This window comes from Geospiza fortis, unplaced genomic scaffold (assembly GCF_000277835.1).
Source record: "Geospiza fortis unplaced genomic scaffold, GeoFor_1.0 scaffold318, whole genome shotgun sequence".
Classification (NCBI taxonomy): domain Eukaryota; kingdom Metazoa; phylum Chordata; class Aves; order Passeriformes; family Thraupidae; genus Geospiza; species Geospiza fortis.
This window is the reverse complement of record NW_005054371.1, coordinates 436,326-457,516: the sequence shown is the minus strand read 5'-3', so window position 1 is coordinate 457,516 and position 21,191 is coordinate 436,326.

Genomic DNA, 21,191 nt, shown 5'->3' with positions numbered 1-21,191 from the left:
CTACAATTTGATTTACCACATTCAGATTTCCTTTTGGTTGTTCACTCCATTACATATACACATCAGAGGACACCACAGAGAAATTCTGGCCCATCTTCAGTTTAAACTATTAATGTAATACTTTGACTCATACATCTCTCACACTATAAATGTTTTGTTAATATGATACAGTACTCAAGATGAGGATAAATCATGGCTGTAAAAAAATTCACTTTCCACTTCCAGAACCACCCTTTGAGTACCCACATAGAATATTGACCTATGACACAATGAAAGCCTAGTAAAAACTAATTTAATAAATGCAAATCTATTAATAAACCCAGCTAAAATATGGAATGAGGATGTTCACCTTCTCCTTAGTTTTTTCTTTGTGCCAGGGACAGAACAGGGGATTAAGGCTGTGATTACTTTTCTGCTGGTCTCTATGCCAGCTCATTTCACAAAAGGGACACTGGGACTTTAAACACTCTTGGAATAATAATCATCAACTGATTATCAGTGATTTCAATACAAAATTGAAGCAGTAGCAAACCACTGAAAAGCTCAAGCCACTATTCAAAGCTCAGTCTGTGTCCATTCTGATCTGAAAAAGACAGCTGGTTCTGGGACCAATTCAAGATAGTTTGGCCTAAAATGGAGCTGGAAGTAGGAGCTGGCTTGCTAACAAAGCAATTTTTTTTTTCACAGAAAGAATAAATTGTAGAAAATTTTCCAAAACTTCTGCATGCATTGCTAGAATAGCTGAATTGCTCTAAACCATTTCTATTATTAACAAACTTTCATTAGTTTCAGAAAACAACATACTTTCCAAGGTATTTAACAACCATATGTATATATGAAAGAGAGAAAAATATTTGTCCCTCCTTAGATACTTATTATCCAATCATAAGCTAAATTTCCCTCCCTGAGTGGTATAATTTTTCTGCCAGAAAGGAAAATACTGGTGCCTGATCACAAGTTGGGATCTTGATAACAGCAGAAGTCAGCATTAAATCATCTGAAAGCAGTTCAAGTGACCCAGGTTCAACATATTCATTAAAGATTTATATAAAGCCATCTGCATTAAAACCTTGAGCCAAAGGTTCCATTACACTGGAAAAAACCCAAAATGTGAGTTTGATGAAAGTTACTGCAGAAAAGCAATTTGAATGATAGCTTAGGAGCAGTGAATGTGGGTCCTTTCAGACCCCAGGTAACACCCTGAGCTAAGAATACCTGCAGTATTTGCAGCCTCGAATAAATAAAAAGAACCTGGTGTGGATTACAGTTTAGGCACCTTGGATTAATTTTAAGAACACCTATATTCATACAAAATTATGACAACATCAATTTGTTACAAAAGTAATTATATATGTAATTTTTCCTATTTAATATGTTTATTGCTTAAGAAGTCTGAAATGTTTTTAGCTCTTTGGGAAAAATCAGCAGTGAACGTCCAGCTCAAGCTTCAACTTAGGCATGAAGGCACTATAGGCTGAGAGAGCATGTCCTGCAAATTACCCAGCCCACTGTGCATATGCTGAATCCGTGCTTTTCAAACCATCAGAATCTTCACAGGATCAGCCTAACAAGCTGATCTCACCCACATCAGAGATTTGTTGAGAACTTTGCACCCCATAGATCAGCTCAAATTGTGCTTTCAGCCAGAAGACAGGCTCCTTTTCAGTTTAAGTAGGAGAAAAGTAAACTCAGTCTTACCCCTGGAAATTTTTCCACTAATACTGGGTTTCTTCTGCTCCCTAAAAGGCAAAAGAACTTAATCTGTGTTTAAAGAATGCAGAGTACAGAATTTTTGAGCAGCCTCTTGAGGCAGGTGCACTTTCACACTAAATCTGTAGTGATCTGGCCAAAGAGGAACCCATCCTCCTGTGGCCCTGTGTTCTTGTGTCACTGCTGTGGCTTGGGACAGCTAAACCCTGCTCCTTCAGCAGGGTGCTCACCTCTAGGGCTGATTGGCACCACAACTCACAGGGAACTGTCTTCCCACCCAGGATCTAAAGTCACCCAACAGTCGCATATTTAACCCAGTGATCTTTTCAGCTCAGCCAAAGCTGAGTCAGCTTCTTTGATGAACTCCCTGCTACAAATGCCAAGTCTCTGAGGAAATGGAGTACTGGGTTTGGCACTGAAAGTAAGGTCTTTAAATTATATTCTGTGTGGCTTCTACATAGGGAAAATTCAGGTTTAGCTCCCTCAGCATAAAGTCTTCTAAGTAGATGAGTCTCCAATTAGACAAGGATAGAAATCATTCATTCTGAATCCAAACATGCTTGGGCTTTGGATCACACTGATTGGAAATTAGTGCCTCAGATTTATTTCTAGTTAAAATAGGCTAACTAAATTCCACAATTCATGATGTTTATTCTTTTCAGATCTACATACAGTCAGCAAACAGCTACTTAAAAACTTCCAAGTAGCTCTGCTGTATTTGTGATTGCCTTCTGCAGCTCAGAACCATAAAAGGTAGAATACACAATTTTTTCCTCTTTCTAGTTTTCTTTGGTTTTCTCTCTCTTTTTGGCAGATGTCAAATAAAGGGATTTTATCTCTGTGCTGCTATTTCTCATTTTCCAGCTGCATCTCTGATCTCACCACAATTAGCTGGAGTGTTCCTCTGCCTCCACACAGCACAAACAACAGCAGGAGGGATCCAGAGGAATCAAACAGCATTAGCAACAAGCTATTTTAAATGTGCAAAGAGATAAGGTCTTACCTGCTACAGAAGTCCCCTCTCAAGGGAATGCTGATTAGAAGGGGGATGAAATCCTGCCCCTCTAGAAGTTCTGTCAGCAGACTCAGCCAGCCATTAACTGCACTGCCACTGGAACCCAAGATTTGTCAGTGGCAGAGCCTGTGTAGTCACAGATCAGCTCACCCCAGTTCCAGCCTACCTGCAATTCCACACTCCTCAGTCACAAACCATGCCTCCTGCAGGGACATCTCCATTGTAGGGGCAAGATGAGGATTTTTTGCCACAGGAGGAACTCTTTTCACAGGAAGACACAACTATCAAGTTGCATTGCCTTCTTTGCCTACAAGAAGAATGGCAGAAGCAAAAATTGGTCTCTGAATTGCAACATAAATGATGACGTTTTCCCTCCTTTATTTTCTTTAATTTATAGCTTTATTCAGAGAGAGGATCTTCAGCTCATCCTTCAACTTCAGCTACTTGAAAAGAGATGCCAGAGGTCACTGAATGACCCTTAACTTGCTGCATCACCTTTAGGCAAAAGGGTTATCTATGGCTTAGCTGAACTCTAGGTAGGGAGCTGAAATGGATTACAAAAGATCCTGTGCAAATCCCATAGGGACAGGTGGGTTCAGAAGCATTAAACTGTTAATCCAATGAAAAGGAAGGGACTACATTCATTACACATGCAATCAAACAATAGAATTACAATGTAAAGGAATGACTGATTTGTGAAATGAAGGATATGAATTTGCATGACAAATGTACAAATGCCTTCCCACAAATCTAAGTCTGAACGAATGGGTTGTTTCACACCTACTGTGTTATAGGGGACAAGAGAGAAGGGCTGTATTTATTGCTGCTCACACCCACACCAATCTATGGCCACAGCTCTTTTCCAACAACATCAGCTATGTTTTGGTCCAGGATAGACAGCCAGAAGAAACATGAAGTCAAAATCAACCAGAGCTGAATATAAACACGTGTTCACAACTGTCTGATCAAATTTATGATTTCCAATAATATGTGCCTAGATTCAAGTTGTTTTACTAGGAGAATGCAAAGTAAATACTGAATTGTTTAAACTACTTTTATTTTCCATGACCTCTAATACTGCTGCACTGCAAAATGGGATCTCAAAATTAATGATTTCACCATACAGGAATCTGAAAGATTTTTACCTCCTTTCTGGGTTCCTGTATTTAAATGACACACTTCATAATCTTTCCAGTGGCAAAAATAGTTATCCTCACTATAAATACCTTTACCTGTAATATTTGCATCTGTGTTATTATTTTATTATAATAGAGAGAAGCTAAGGAGAAGTAAAATTGCTTGTAAGTACATCAACAGAGAATAAATCCCATTCTGGAGGGATTTTGCAATGTGCTGGATCCAGGTTTTGTCCTGACTGGAAATTCTCCAAAGGAATGTTTTTCCATAGGAAAATGCTGATTCATCAAACCCAAGCATTTAGCAGTAGAAAAGGCCAACTGCAGTGGAAATCTATCTTCCAGTGGAAATCTGCCCAGGCTCCTGCCAGCTTGCCTGAGGCACTGTGCTGCACAGATGGGAAACCAAAGCATCCCAAAACTAAAAATAAGAGGTCTGACATGGAGATAAGGCCATGGGAGGCTCATTAGCTCCTGTTGCCAGTGTCCTACATTTCCAAGGTTTCTCACTCTAACTCAGTTCACCTGGAGGATTGCTGGGCTGGCAGAGAAGGACTCGGGGTCATGAAAATGTAGATGCCTCTCATCTCCAGGGCCAGGATCCCCATTGCTCTTCCCTCATTTGCCAGTATGACAGAGTTTTGTTTTATGAGAACACTTTAAAACCTACAAAGCTCATGTGAAGCACAAAACATATAATTACCACTTCTTCTGGCAAAAAAACCCAAACAAAACAAACCAGCCTCCCCCCCCCCTGCAAAAAAAAAAAACAACAACAACAACCAAAAAACCCACAAAAACAAACCAAACTTCTCTAAACTTTCTTTTGTCCTGAAAACCACTTCTAGCTCAGTAAAGCCTTACATGGAATTATTATGTCTTCCACAATACTCCTATTCAGAGCCATTCCCTTTACCATTTAATGCTTAACAGGACCAGAGAGGCATCTTCTCCCCAAGCTGAAGAATATTTGGTAATTTTGTCAAGTGAGGAGGTTTTATTAAATATTAAATTAAAGAGTCATTAAAATACATTGAATTACAACTATAGGCCAGCTTACCCCAAACATTCCCAAAATATATCTTGGAGCTGCAGGTGCCAAGACACCCTGAAACGGGCCATGAACTTGCCACCCGCAGTTCCCCCACGTGCACAGAAGGACATTTATGCACCTCACTGCTCCTGGGAATGTTGGTGCACTCCTGTCACCCACAAAAGAAAGAGCAAGACTCCACTCCAAGTTCCTGCTTGGAGCTCACAGTAACTTGTGGGATGAATTTCCAGGGAAGTTCATGACAGGACAGCTCCCAAATTCTAGCTGCCTCTGTTACTGTGGATGCAAGCCCATGGCCAATGGTTGCACTGAAGGATGAGCTCACCTTGCTGATGAGCACAGAAGCAGTAGAGCCCAAAGCTGGGGGTGAGATCTGCCCAGGTGAGAGCACACCTGGTCAGCACATTGCCACCAGCAGCCTCCCCTGTACCTCATCAGCTCTTCCATGCATAAGCACTTCTCAGGGCATCACAGGCTGGGCTCTGGGCATTGCTCCCTGCTCCACAGGGAAGGAATCAACAGTGCTCAGCACACCAAGAAATCCAGTTCTGTCTTCCTACTTTATTTAATTTGGACAGTTCTATTCAGAGCCAGAGCCAGCAGCAACAAGGGCTTGACTACAGGAGTGCCAAGTGGCTGATGCTCAACATAAACAAGCCAGAGAATGCAAACTCCTTCAGAGCAGCATTGCTGTTATGGGCATTGGAGTTCTTAAATCTGTGACAACTTTTGATATCTCTAAGACAGGTGTTCAGGGCAGATTTTTGAAAGTGGAGTTGACTGCTTGCTACATAAATCATCTTGCAGGGAGCATGTGACTCTGCTGCCCCAAAATTCAAGCTGCCCACCAGCCCTGAGGGGCACAGCATAAGTTTAAATTTTCAAAATGAAATTTAAATACCAATGAAAGAAAGCACACTGTTGACTTGAATAACAGACATTTGCTACAAAAATTGCTGTTTCTGCCTTTGTTTTGTGATTAGATAGAGTTTTATCATTTGTGTGCACTAAAAGATGTAACACTGGGAATTACTGTAGTGGAGTTGCATATAGTTAATAATTCACCAGCCTATATTTGGGAAAGTACCCCCCAAATGCACAACTGAGCATACAGCTGAGATGTTGGCTAGAAAACACCAGCAAGCTCATTATATACCAGAGTTACTACCTGCAGTATCAAACTTCCTCCAGGATCTACAACTGCTAACGTGGCATTCAAAATACAGGGGCCTAACCAATGCTTCCTCCTTTTCCTTTGCACCTCTATCTTATGGCAGGGTTTTGTGCTTGCCCTTTTCCAGTGTTCTGATCCTTGTCTTTCCACCCAGCCCTCAAAGACATTCCCTTAAGGCTGCCTCAGAAGGGCTAGAGCAGAGTACTTTGGAGATTTTAAGACACTGAAAGTTCAGACCCACAGGGTGGCCATTATATGAAGAATCACAGTCTGACTGTAACAAAAAAATCTACCACTGCAATGGCATGAATCCTTTCAAATCACATCACACTCCCTCTGCGGCCACAAGGGATTCCTCCAGGAAAGCCTCCTCCTCTACAATCTTCACCATACTGTCTAGAGAATGAGGGAACCCTTATATTTGCTCAGCTGCAGTGATTCTCTGTGAAACTCCTCAGTGGAAGCCAAAGGACAATGGGGATTATAGAGAAAAGGAACAGTTCAAAGATTCAGGAAATCTTAACGCAATTTTGTGCAGCCAGAACTGTGCAGTAATGACAGATCTCTGCTTTCAGAAAACTATAGAACCTGTCATGAGAGTTACTTGCTACTGATCTCTACTAAGAACACTGCTGAGCACAAAATTCTGGGAGATGAAAGGGACAAGAGTCTAATAAAATTATTATGTAGGATTTCCACTGCTCTCTTCTAAACTGGTCTTATATCAGAAAGTTTGACCTTTGGGGAATTGCTTCTTGGAACAACTCGTTCTGGAGCACAGGGGGGAGAGGATGTTCTGACCCTTGTCCTGAAAACACTCGAGGCCTGGTCTGGCACAGCTCAAGAAGCAGCTCTAGGGGGGCTGCTAGTGACAATTACCAGCACAGAATCCATGCAATAGCCTTAAGGAGCAAATTGCTGGGGACAGGGGCAACATGTCAAAGGAATGTTCAATCTAGTAGAGGGATACCAAACTCTAGAAAGAGGAACTTTTTTCAAACTTGACTTTGTTAAAGGCACCCTAAAATGAAAATATGCAAATAGAGGTACATAGCAAACAAATTTTGATTTGTTTGAATCAAAAATCTATCCTGAGAAAAGAGAAATCCACCCCATACTGCTCAGCAACCTTAAGTAAACTAGGAACAAGAAACAAATCCACTGAAATATTCCACATGACTCACAGTCAGTGATCAGAAGGATGTGACTCTGATAAAATTAAAGAATTAAATTAATTTCCCTCTATTCCCATAAAGTCACAAGTGCTGATATGTCCTCTGTTTGTTCTGCTAGGTTGTCCAGGATGTGGGAGAATGGAGCTGGGTCTCACCAGCTAGAGTGACACAGAAAAAAAATGGTCTAGCAGGTACTTTAAGGCATAAATGAACTTAAAAATAACATTAAATGAATTGGTTATCAATAAGTTTATGAACCACACCTCAAGTGTACAGTTTGAAAACACATAGTGTTATGTATGAGAAAACAGTTTGTTTTCTAGAGAGGGAAATTTTGAGCAAAAAGTAAAGGACAAAAAAGGAAATTCCTCAGTAAATAAAGCTGTATTATTGCTATAGGTTAGAGGATTCCTTGTGTCTTCCTTTGGAGACTGAGATGGTGCTAGCCTTTGGGACAGGGAGCTTAGGTGTGGCTACAAGTACCTGTGCAGAGAAGTGCACCTAGCACCAGTACTTACAAGCACAGCAGAAGGCAAAAAGCCACACTGTCTTGCAAATTCATGCAGGATGTTATGGGACATGGCTCCAGGTTTCTCAAGGCTCCTGTACTCTCTGCTGAGTACAAGGTACACATTGATGTCTTGAGATATCTTCATAATCACCTTCCTCCATAACATTTTTCTACAGCATCTTCCCTTCTTTAAAGGTTCATTTGCCTACATCCAAAGGCTGCTCTAATACCACACAGCTGTAAAACCTTGAATCCAATTTCCATAAAGGCAGGGGAGGTGTGAGAGGCAGGGTTTGTGCTTTCACTGTGCCCTGACTTTTTCTCTTGACCTTGGACCTGCCTAGTCCCCAGACTTGTCTGGTGATCCCTGGACTCTACTCTGGACCTGGGTATTCCCACTGGACCTGCTGCTCCCTCTTTCAGGATGAGCCTTGTCAGAGGGGCTGCTGTCTGCCTGCCAGCCCAGCTGTCACCCCCAGCTCCCTGGCACACATGGCACTGCACCACAGGCATTCCAAGCACCTCCTGAGCAGTACCTGTGTGCAGCTCATGTGAACAGCCCAGCACTGAGCCTCTGTTAGATCAGAATTTTTAATTCACTGCTGAAAGTATCAAGGCTCCAGAGTTGCTTCATCTTGGGAAAACTAGGGAGAGCTGGACTGATGTTCATGTTGTGATGGAAAGTTTTTTTGGCTGACTTTGTGGGGGGTGGTTTCCATCCCTTTGTGGAGCCATGGTTTATTTTGTTTCTTGATAGTTTGCCAGCATTCTCTGGGATAGATTATTCCTCAGCATTTTCTGAATCTCTGTCAGTACAGTCCAACACTTCCTCCTCCCTGCTCTCATACATGCAATGACTCAGCCCTGGCTCTCACTTTCCCTTTGCTGAACTTTGTGACAATTTTTTCAGCTGCATTTCTGTGTGGCCAGAAGAAGTATGTATAAACTGTGCCAAAAAGGCATTTCAAACAACAGAAAGAAAAAGCAAGAAAGCTATTTGTTTCTCTTGCCTTAGAATATATCTGCATTTTGTGTCTCAAATCTGTGCATATAGGGACACTCACGTTTATCTGTGCAGGACAGGAGTGACATGTAAGATGCTCAGCAGTTGCTAAACCTGCAGAAACATTTACTCAGAAAAGTTTAGAAGAACAATTTCTTGCTTCATGGGCCTCACATCACATTATCATCAGAAGGCACTGACAAGAAACATCTGAGATTTGAAAAAGTTGAGTGATGAAAGGAGCTGCAGTGGTGGAGTTGTGGACATACAAAGTAGCTTAAGGCAAAAAGTTTCTTTGAATTACAGGCATAGAATGGGTTGCAAGCAAACAACCCATTAATGTTTACTAAACTCAAGCATGACAGAATTAATGTGCACAGCATCATAGAGAAATACCACAAGGAGTCAGTGATGTCCCCAGTCGAAAAGGAAGGATGGCATAGCTGGAGAAATTGTGAGCCACTCTAAGGTAACTTCCAATTGGCCTTTGAACGGGCAGAAGCAGGTAATAATATTCTTGTTCACATAAGCTTAATTCTATTTTACCCAATTCTATTCCAGTTAAAACATACAAGGAAGGAAAACTCTTAATGACCAGGGCACTGTGAGGGTCGGGGAAAGCAATACAGGTACATGAAATCCTCAGTTTCTGGCATTACCCAATCCCCAGTGAAAATCCACATTTAAAAAAAAACCCTTTATACTGCACCACATCACTGTATGTTTATTGTAAGCTTGATGCACCAGTGTTTCTGAACCTATGGAACAATTAATTCTTCTGTGAAAGGAGCCTGGAGTACCATTAAATTCCAAACTGAAATCTTGATTCAGGCTTACTAGAATAGCCTGAACTTTTTCCAGGTTTCAAAATTTAGTGAGAAACTTATCAATTAAGTAGAAGTATTTGATAAGCTGTGCACATATTTTTCCATTCTTTCTCAGACTAGCTTTGTTACAGTTCTGCTCTGCTACAATATTTTATCCAGTTGCTGAATAACAATAACTTATCTTGATCTCCCAGGCAGAGCCCAGTCTCTTTTGATTTCATGTGAACCCTCAAACACACAGATGAAGCCTTTGCCTTGGCATAAGGAAAGCACTCCAGCTCTTATCTAAGAATTGCTTGTACCATTGCTGCTGGCCAAGGCATCCACCTCTGCTGGAATCTTTTGGACTTAGTTCTCTTGTAAAACTTGACCAGTGCTCAGATTCCTAATTCCATGAAGACTTGTTATAAACAACTCCTCCTCTCACCATTTTTTCTAGGTGACAGTCAGCCACCTTCCCTGGGAGGGATGTGCTGCTGCCATGGCCTTTCCTTAGGATATCACTTATGTGACAGTGCAATCTCTGCAGTGACACAAACCTCCTGCATTCTGCAGCAGCATGGTGTGTGAAACCTGCATCCTCCAGGAAATCATGGCTCAGCTCTAGCAATGATCTACTTGGCATCCCAAGCTAGAGATGGGCCTGAGCTAAAACTGTGGTCAGATTCATGTGTTCTCTGGAGATCATGACTCTTAGTATGTACATAAACCACTGCCAGGTTGTTTATGTACATACCACAATGTAAAAAACACAGTGTTTTTATTCTACCTCCAGAACTGCTCCCAGCTTGACAGAATCCATTCCTGTGCCATGGTTTAGCCTGCTCAGCCTTGAAAACAAGAACTTTTTAATTAGAGCATATTTATCTGTCCTTCAGGTTAGCTGTAAGGAAGGGTGGGAAATGGGGAGGCAGGAGAGTCTTTCATCCACTACTTTACTGTCAAATAGTTTATAAACCAATAAATACAGATTCTGCTCCTGCCTGCTAACATTCAAAGAAGTTAAACTATTTAAAGTAAACAAACAGGGAGAAAAGTAGAGGCAACTCCCTCCCATTCTGGCAGCTGGTGAACAAACAAGCTCACACTGTCCTTGTGACTACATGGTATGGTTTCTGTCTCCTTCCTATCTACACTAATAATCTTGAATGGAAAAAAAAAAGAGCTTCAAGAAACAATGATGTTTATATCAAAATGCCTTGGTCTTGGCAGAGCATGTTCATTTTAATAAACAGTTATTTCAATAAACTTCAGCATCACATAGAAGCTTTCTGATTTCCTTAAATTATGATTTATGGCATTCTGTACAGTGATAGCACTGTAAACTATGGTTTAAGAAAGATAGGTTTGTGTTTGTTAAGCTAGGAATGAGCTCATTCACACTAGACAGGATTCTCTAAACCTTGCCTGATTTTAGGAGTTTAATAATATTTGAGATTCCTAAAATCCCAAGTGCCCTGAGCACAAGGGCCAGGTGAGAGGCTGGCATAGGGAGCCAGCTGAGCTGGCAGAGCCTGTTCTGCCCCAGTTCTGCCCCATTGCCAGCCCAGGCACGGGATGAGGCAGCAGGGGGGAAGGAGGAAGATGACAGGGACCAAAGGAATGTGTTAACTATATAGAGGGCACAACAAGAAGAGATGTTTGTGCTGTGACATCAGAGCTGCTGGCAGGACACTCAGCACTCAGTGTGGGAATTGGACTTCACATGAAGAATTAACTCTGACTCCCAGGTTACTCATTAGGAGCATTTTGGGTATACTACTATCTGCAGCTTTAAGGGACTTGGTCTCTTTGTTTTAAAAAACTGATGTATCTTTACAATTTCTATTTGATGATATGAAGGGAAAGCAGAACAAGAAGAGGGAACTAAATATCTGTTAGACTATGTGTACAAAATTGTGCTATATCAGGGAAATTATTTTTCTTTATCTAGTGGAATAACATTAAGCTAATTTCCCCCAGTTCTGCATAAAAGATCTGAAGTACAGCTTAGGTGACTATTCCAGGGCAGATCATCATTTTTTAGGCACAACAAAAGAGGGAAAGACTGTTGTTTTATTCAGGCACAAAAAAGTTAGAAAATGGAATTCACTAAAAATTTACAATTTGCTGTATAACATGTATAAATCACCAAGTAAAATAACACAAAGTCAAATCTATTATTCTTCTGGGGCAAAATTGAACCAACTTGACATTTTTACTGAGGAATGGGAAGGTTTTTGCAAAGAGTGCACCATTTCTATTCTACTCCACAGATTTCTGTAAGGAATCAGAAACAGCAGGAGGTTTTCTCCAGTACAGTGGTAGCAGAACTTATCCTGATGGGTCATGGTGTCTGGTTCATTAGCTTTATTCTATTCTGTTTCAGAAGTTACTAACAGCCTGTAAGTCTTTCACAAGCAAAACATATTTGGAACATCATTCTGCTTTTTAAGGGGACAGCTCAATTTATCACATGTTTTAGATGTAATTCCTATCACACACAAGCTAGGAGACCACTTTCAGTGGTCTTTGAGTTACAAAAACTCAAAGAACAGTTGAAAATCTGGATTGCAGTGTTTCTTTTCTGGTTTTGAATGTAAGTTTTCCAAACTTGGCAGTAAAGAGAACATTCAAGTGGCCGGTTTTCTCAGTCTTACCAGATCACAAGAGTGTGATGCATCAAAGAAAGCCTTTCTCAGAGGCCTGTAGGGATATAAAGGGATATTGACCTCAGGTAATCTAGAGAGGCATCTTCCCATGTAATGTTTGTTATAACTAATGGGAAGGATTGTGTGGCTACTGAAACAACCAAAGGCATTTTGCATTTATTTGCAAACCCTCCCTAAAGACAGACATTTATCTGATCTTAAGTTCCCCTCTTATTATCTCTTCCTCCACAACAAGATCACAGAGCTCCCCAGTAGTAAACCTTTGTTCTGAGGATGGGAATCCACTATCAACTTGCCCATGTTGGGTGACTGCTGACTGAAAAAGCCAGGAAAATTGGAATAAATCACTGTGATGGCTTGCCATCCTCTTTTAGTGGCAAAGAACCACAAATTTAACTTTGCTGTGTAGCTGACATGAGAACTGGCAGCAGAGAAAACCCGTTGCAGACACACTGAGCCCCACTGCCATGGACATGGCCAACAGGGAAAGGCTGGAGAAACCACAATGAGGAACTCTTCTGGAAATTTCAAGTTACAGCAAATATGGGAGCCCCAGGAACTCTTACTTCATGGGCAAAGCTGTAATTTAATGTTCAGACTGAATTCATTGCACTGTGCATTGGGGAGACAATGTGGTCTGGAGGTTACAGAGGAGGGCTGGGAACCACAAGTATCCTCTTGGAATTCTATCCAAAACGAGCTGCTCGCTGCGTGACTTGAAGGAAGTCACTTAATCTGATTTCTGTATGCCTTAGTCAATTTAGATATAAAACTGGATAGAAAGCAGAACAAAGCTAAAATTTCCTGTTGCTTCGGTTAGACCTTATCTATGCAGAGTAAATAAGTCCTTTTGGCATAATTCATTATGGAAAGGAATATCAGAAGATAGGTGACCCAGAAACAGCCTGGTTTGTTAACAAGAAGCAAAACCAGGCACAAAGAGAAGCAGCATTTTCAAATATTGAAGAATGTATAAAAACAGTACAACAAACACTATATTGCTCACAGAGCCTGCAGAGAGGGGCTTTTGGATGGGAAAAAAGTCTGAGGAGCCTCAGTGGCATTTTGTCATCCATTCATGAGCAATCAGAGTGGCTTTGTTGGTGCTGAGAAGAGGGTGCTCATTTGGAGTAATTAGATCAACAGTTTGCAGTATCCACTTGTGAGAGAGAAGCAGAGAATATCAAAGCTGTAAGTAGATGTCTTGCTGCCCTGATGGCCTGTGGAAGAGGACAGAGCAGCCCTACAGGGTCACACAGTATCCAAAGGCATTCACAGCCAAGCAAAGTGGATCACTGTATACTCTGCTGCCTGTTTGGAAGTCCATGATTTTCTTTCTGTAGCTGGAACCAGGGTATTAGAGGTCTGGCTTTATCACACTGAGGGCTTTCTAAAAGCTGTTAATCTGTTTCAGCTCTGAACATAAATGATCATGAAAGAGAATTGAACTCCCCTCAGGATGGAGAGTTAAATAACCATAAGATTTTAAGGCAAACAAACAAAGCAACCAATCCTGGCTACCCACAAAGTGGCCTACAAACTGAAGCCTGGATCCATATTTCAAAATATTCTGAAAGTTTAAAGGGTTTTGCATGGAAAACTACTGAAAGAGAAGTGTGGATCCACCATTCCAAATATGAATTCAAGAAGCAAAGACAAGCAGAGGAATTGCAGATCCCTGTTTGATAAAGGAGGGATTCTGAACCCAGTAAAGTATAGCAACAGTTGATCAACAGATGGAGATTTTAACCCCTGGATTTTCATATATTAAATTATTCTTTATATATATATATGCATTTTATTTCTCAGGAATACAGGCTCCACATTAGAGTAGCATGGGCCTGCCTGTGAATAGAGAGCATATCAGTAAAGCTGTGGTGAGCAGCAGAAAGATGTTCCATTTGGAAAGTCTGCAGGAGCCCAGCCATCATCCAAGGAAATTTTACTCAAAGAATCCTGGACAGAACTTAAAACATTAAAAATCATTCAATTAATCTAATCCAGTATTCTCTGAAAGCTGCACCAGGATCCAACCAAATTAATGGCCATACATTGAGCCAAAAAAAAATAGCCTTAGCTACAGCAAGATTTCCCCCTCTCTTAACATGCAACATACTGTCAACTAATATAAAAAACTGTACGATATATTTTAATTGCATTGGTACTATTTCTATGTTAATTCCTTTAAAGCATACTCTTTAATATTGCCTTTAAAAGTCATGTCAAATGAATATGATGGGAAAACATTCTGCAATAAGCTTGCATTCTCCCTCTGCTCACAAATGGCTTATAAAATTCAACAGTAACATTTTGGCAATCAGAACTATTTACATAGGAGACAGATGACTAGGCATGGGAAAGCAGCTTTTGTTCACATCAAAGGACCACATACAAATTCTCACATGGAACTCTCATTTTAAAAAATCTTCATTTTTATTTGCAGAGAAAAGAGATTGAGCAACTTGATAAAAACATGAATGGTGAGAAGGACAGTATGTTGAAAGAGGGAGAATGCTGCATTGCTAGTATAGCATAAGGAAAAATTGTCTTATTGCATCATATAGGAAAGTGTCTCAGAGTTCAACCTGGGGACACAAAAGCATGGCTCCTGCACCATCTGCACTCTGTAAATGTCCTGCAGCACAAAGGAGCTTGCTCAGTGATATTTCTTATTTTGACTACCTCCTTACAGCTATCTCTTGTAACTGCTGCCTCACATCAATACCCTTTCTCACTACAGAAAACTCCCCAGTTTATATAAGGAAAAAAAATGGGCATAGAAACCCGCTTTTATATGTTTGGGGAAAATTATCCCAACAGGATATATTGTATTTAAGAAATTCTTTCACAAGCAGCTCTCAGCTCTAAAGTTACTACTTCACACCATGGCCACTTCAGCTTGATTGAAGAATTTTTAGGAACCTAGTTTCAATTACCATGTGGTATCACGAGTGCTTTTGGTGATGAATAAAAGAACCTATAACATACCACCTGATCATACAAAGACTTGCACATGATAAAAAACTTTACTACTTTTTCCCCCTCCCTCAATGGCTGCTGGATTTTTTTGAGAGAATTTGGTCCTCCCAACTTCAATATGAATTCCAGCAATTTTAAACGCCTAAATAATATTTTTTTCATGATAGAAAAATGTAGTTTGCTGTGCACAAACTGTGAACCACTGAGGTACATTGGCAATTAGTGAGCAATGACAGTTCAAAATCCCAAGGTATCTCAACAGTATGCTGCCATTTCTGCTCGTGCATGCACATACACATTATGTAAACACAGGGTGTTTAACCCAGAAATGGGCACTGAAGCTCTCAGAGGCTCCAAGCCTGCCCTCAGACTGCCCACAGTGTACCCAAAATGTAAAAGGCTATTTTCCTTCTGTAATGAGGACTATGCTCAACACATTCATTCCTTGGGCATGGTGGAGCTCTCTACAGTAAAGGCCAGAGCTTGTCTTCTCTGGAGTCAGACATCCGTCAGAAACAGCCAGAGACTATCTAGAAAACTCCCCCAGGAATGCAGGATCCTCACAAGGCTCCTTCCCCTCCTATTTTGACCACTTGTGTCATTATTCCTTTTTTAACACGGTTGCGTAGCAATGTGTGTTTAACAAGCACAAACACAGCCATGACACTTCACATCATTGATGCTTCCCTTCAGGGAGAGGATGACAGGCACCCTGTCATGTGCCAGATGGTGGTTATATTATTTAACATTCCACTGGAAGACACTGAGATATTCCTACAGATGGTAGGAGAAGCTTTGAAGGGAAGAGTTCCTACCCTGTGAAATGAAGGAGGCAGACACCATTACTTGCTGCAAGACCACTCATTTTCCCTTCCCTGGATCTGGTGTAGTCCCATGTGCTCTTTCCAACTAACAAACCAGAGCACATCAGTCCCAGAGAACTGACTTGAAGGGACTGACAGCTCAGACTTCTTGCCCACTGAATTGGCAAATTCCCCGTGGCTGTTGCTGGCCTGGTGTGGATCTTTTCCAGCTATTCAAGCACAGTCTGAGCCTACAGAACTCCAGACAGTGCAGAGTGCCTGATGGCAGCAGCTCTAATCACTGTCCACCTGCAGCACACGGACCACAAAGCTACAGCTCACTCACTGACTCATGGGCAATAGTCATTCTTACCCACTATTTTACCAAATGTAAAACATCTCAAGTTTAAATTTAACCTGTGGCTTTAAATTCCACATAGATGGTTGTTTCAGACAATTTGACCTTCTCTGGTCAGGGATGAGTGACTTGTGGATGGGAGGAGCATTTCTAATACTAAACATGAATTTAGAAGTAATTCAATCAAATTGTTTACCAAAGGAAGAGATGTGTTTACTGTACAGTCAATACTACTTGATCTTAGAGAAGAACAGACTGTAAGGAAGGAGATTAAATGACTCATTAAAAGTTGTAATATGCTTTTTTTTTCCCTATTCCCAGGGAATAAAATTTTCTCCCATTTTATGAGTGAAACTCAAAGTTCTGGACATGCATAGTTCTTTCTTTGGTGCTAAACTGTTTTTTTAGGTGCAGGCTACTGATCTGGGAAATAAACTTTCCACCTTTATTGCATAGATATAGGCATCTGGAAGCAGTCAAAGAGTATCTCGATTCCTGATAAACTAAATCCCCAAAAGTAGACCTTTTTCCCAGGTATAATTGCAGTAGCAAGGTACAACTGTTGCTATGGAATCACTCTTATCAGATAGGAAATGCTGCTTTTATATGCAGGTCACTTACTTGCAGAGCAGTTTTGACTAGAAAAATGTTTGGAGAAGAAGGGATGCTAAACTTGCCTTTTCCATATTGGTGGCGGCTGGAAGCTCCAAGGATTAACCAGACCATTCCACCACCTTATAAGGGACCATGCTTAACTTCTTCAGCAGCCAGAGGGGATCTGAAATCCAAAGAAGCTTTCCCAAACATTTTAAAGTATTCCACAGCTCCCTCAGCCCTTCCCCTAAGGGCCATTTTACTTTATATAACTTAGAAAAGCAAAGAGCTGAGTGGTTAAGGAGATGCAATGTATAGTTTGAACACAATTCAGAAGAACTGTGACTGAATGGGTTGGATAAAAAAGGGAATAGCAGCTCCATTTAACATCTCCACAACCACCAAGGGGGAAAAAATTATCTTAATTTATTCCTTATTTCAGAAGTGTTTTCATTCGAGACCTCTGGTTCAAAAAGAAGCATTTTAATTTTGGCCAATAAAAAGCAATTCATTTTAAATCTAATCTGTCTAAGAAATCTTTCTAGCTGTTGAACTTCAAAGACTGTTAGCACAAACCAGAATGCCCTTTATTTGTCTGAGATTGTTTAATGTGCATCAGTAGCAGGACAAATTTTCTTAACCCTCAGCAGTTATTCACCACGAGGAAAGGAGTTTTAATAGAAACCTAAGTTTGTTGCTGTCTTTGCCTGGCCTGCATGGTCCATAACTGTTGTCTTCCGAGACCAGCATTGGCCTGCATGGTCCATAACTGTTGTCTTCCAAGACCAGCAGTCTGGGCTCTTGCAAATCAGTTTGAGAATTTTTAAATCCAGACATAAAGCCTGATACAATGTGAAACTCAGTACATTACTGAAAAAAAAAAAATTGGAGATGCATTCAAGTTCAGTGTTGAATGATAAGTAGGGTCAAGATTCTTGTTTTCTCTAAAATGTCATAAACCTCTCAAGTTTTGGCATGACACCCTTCAGCAGTGCAGCGCTGCAGCCTGGTCCCATTGGCTCCCACTCAGGTGGGATAAGGCACACGTGGCAGCAGAAACCTTTTCCTGGCTGAGACAGACAAGTTTATGACAAAGCAACCAACCTACTCTTTACCTTTTATTAAAGAGTTGTGTGTAACAAATTACAGTCCAAAGGCTCTCCTAAGCAGAGTGAAAGGTTTCAAAGTTTCAGCATAGTAAATACCACTTGTCACTCTCTCTCTCAGTGAAAACATTTTATGCAAGAGCTAACCAAAATAAAAAACCTGCAGCCAGGAAAACAAGCGTTAAATCATGCTGACAGTCTTGTCAATTTTACATATTTTCACTGGAAACAAAGGCACTCGCTACTTATTTAATTCTACTTTAAAATATGTTAGCATGCTAAATAAGCAGTGCAGCCTAAGATAAATAAGACAAATAGTTACTAGGATAGTCTAGCATCATTTATTATTTTTATTGATTCTTTTTTTTCCTGACAGCTACAGATCTGTTGTTTCTTCACTTACTTCTTTGTAAATTTCCTCCTAAGAAGATACACTTATTTCTTGGGCAATTACAAAGAAAGACTTGAAGAAATTTGGTGACAATCAGACACCAGTAGACCTCGTGTGAAAATCTTTGCTCACTTCTGTATTAAACAATTAAAAATAGTTAAAATATGAGTATATATTGATTAAGAGCAGGACTCACAATTCTCCTGAGTGACAGTGGCAGTCTTGGAGTATCCAAGGTCCTGTGACACTTTCTGCAGTGCACAGAAAACCCTCAGCTTGTTTCCAATTCCAGCTTCACCTTGATTATGGGAGTGACTTCAGTCATTCTAAACATGGACTTGGCCATACTGCTGGTTATGGTTTTGGAAAATACATCTCAGGGTTTTCCTCCATAGATTAAGCTGCTCCTCACATGAAGAAGAGTTAAGCTGAAGAACTCCACTGTGGGATATTATAATGTTAAAAGTTTACAAGTGTTCAAGGGAAAACTGCATGTGTTCATGAGAGGGAGATTTATTGAGTGTTACCAAATACAAAGGAGTTCTGATGGCTCAGGAAATCTCCAAGCTGGAAATGGGAGCCTGTGAGAGCATTCACAGGGAAATTGTGCTCAATAATTCTGCTCCCACATTCTCTCCTAGACAGGCACCCACTTTCAGTCACCATCAGAGAAGATGCTGGGCTGGGTAGGTCTTTGGAATTAAATTAAGGTTCTTATGTTATTGTTTCCTGTAGATTGGAATTTCTTCACTTGTTATTTTCTTAAGCTGTTGCTCACTGCTGTTATGCACTGTCTCAAGAACTGCTTTCCTCACCGAGGCTTCTGCATTGAACTGCTGGATCTGAGGTAACCATTGAGAGTATAATGACAACAGCACATGAACAAACTGCTTTACAGACCTCTACACAAGCTCCAACCATGAAATAACTGAAAACAGTACCAGCAGAGCCTGCTCCTGATCTCTCCTTCTAACAGTTTGTAAAACACAAAATTATTCATGTGTCTTTCCAAGCCTGCAGAGAATTCAGCTACCTGATAATGAACAACTGAGCTACACAACGTCTACCATAACAGCTAGACTTGTTGTTCTGCGCAGTACTTCAGTTCATCATGCAATTTTCACTACAATCACTGTAATTCTGTATAAGCATGGAAGCTCTGCCTAGTTATCCCTGGCAAAATACACTGTTCCGTTCATTTCCCAACAACAATTGTTTATTTCTTCTTCCTAATAACATCAGCTGCTTTCAGCTCTGTTGAGCAATGTAAATTAGTTATTCTACACTAGAAAGGGAGTGAACAAATAGGCCTTGCTCACAATAGCTTCTCAAGCAGGAATCATTTGCCAGAGATCAGAAGATGAGCAGCTAATTGTGGCTTTCTGGAATGCTTTTCACATCCTCCACTACAGAAGTAGTCTTTCTGCTTTATTTAGCTGGCAAACTCTGTCAGAACTGTCCCTGTGGAGGTGGGCTGAGCTTCAAGACAATGATCTCAGCTCTCTCAAAAGCTCAGGTGTTTTGCAATCTTAGATTTTGGTTTTTCCCCTTTGCAGACATTAAAGTCATCTTCAAAACTTCAAACTTAATATTTATCAAATTTCAGGCTGAGCACTATGCTTCTGAAACATTTTGAGGTACTAGAATGTTAAATGACGTTTTCTAGGGATGAACACAAATCTTTCTGCTGCTGGAGGTCAGCATACCTTAAACAGTTACAGAAATCACAGAGAATAGATGCTCCCATCCATGCCACATGGCATCTCTTGTTTGAAGCACTTTTCCTTTATAGATTCTGCCTACAGCACCCACCTAAAGTAGAGGCCAAGCCCAGCCACGATGATAAATTGACCAGAGAATGGTGCCAAGGGTTAGAGAGCCCACAAAAACTGACAAGATAAAGAAACTTTGGCTACCTCCATGCTAACTGAATGAAACCCATGGTGGCATAATACAGAATTTTAAATAAGCTTAGAAATAACCTCAGAAAACACATGAAATGTGGTTCTCAAGCACAGGACAGAGCTCAAGCTGGATCACTGAAAAATTGCTCTTTGATGACCACATTGCTGTCAATTCTAATAACATTACAAGAGAGAAAACAGGCCAGAATTCCACCACAAAAATATTAAATTTTCTAAAGGAAATTATAGAAAAATTATATGGTTAATCTTAGTTGAAAGAAAATTTAAATCAGCAGCTACAAGAGCAGGGCAATTGCATGCAGCAGAGAAGCAACTCAAAACATTACATAAAGCCTCTCAATTCACAGCCATCTGAGGGAAAAAAACTCCAAAAGCAGCAATAAGAACAACAGAGTGGTTAAACTTCTGAGGAAGGACAGATATCAGAAGATATATTTTAAAAAAATTAGAAAATGTGGAAGATCTGTCTAGATGGAGAACACAGGAAAAGGAATTAATTCTGTCAAGTTAAAGGTAAAAGCACATTAAAAAATATTTTCACTGTTGGCATAAAGTACAAGTTGCTGTAGGTATAAAGACTACTAATAAGAAAGCTTTGAAAAAGTACTGGAAGCCAGGAGCCTGCCAGAAAGTTTCTGAAACCAACAGATCACACAGACATAAACACTTGAGCAGATAAGCCCGTTTCAGAAACTCTACTGAATTCTTTCCATGTGTGTGCAGCACAGGGAGGTCAGGCAGGTTCACCTGCTGAGCCAGGCTGCCAAGGAATCAGGCTG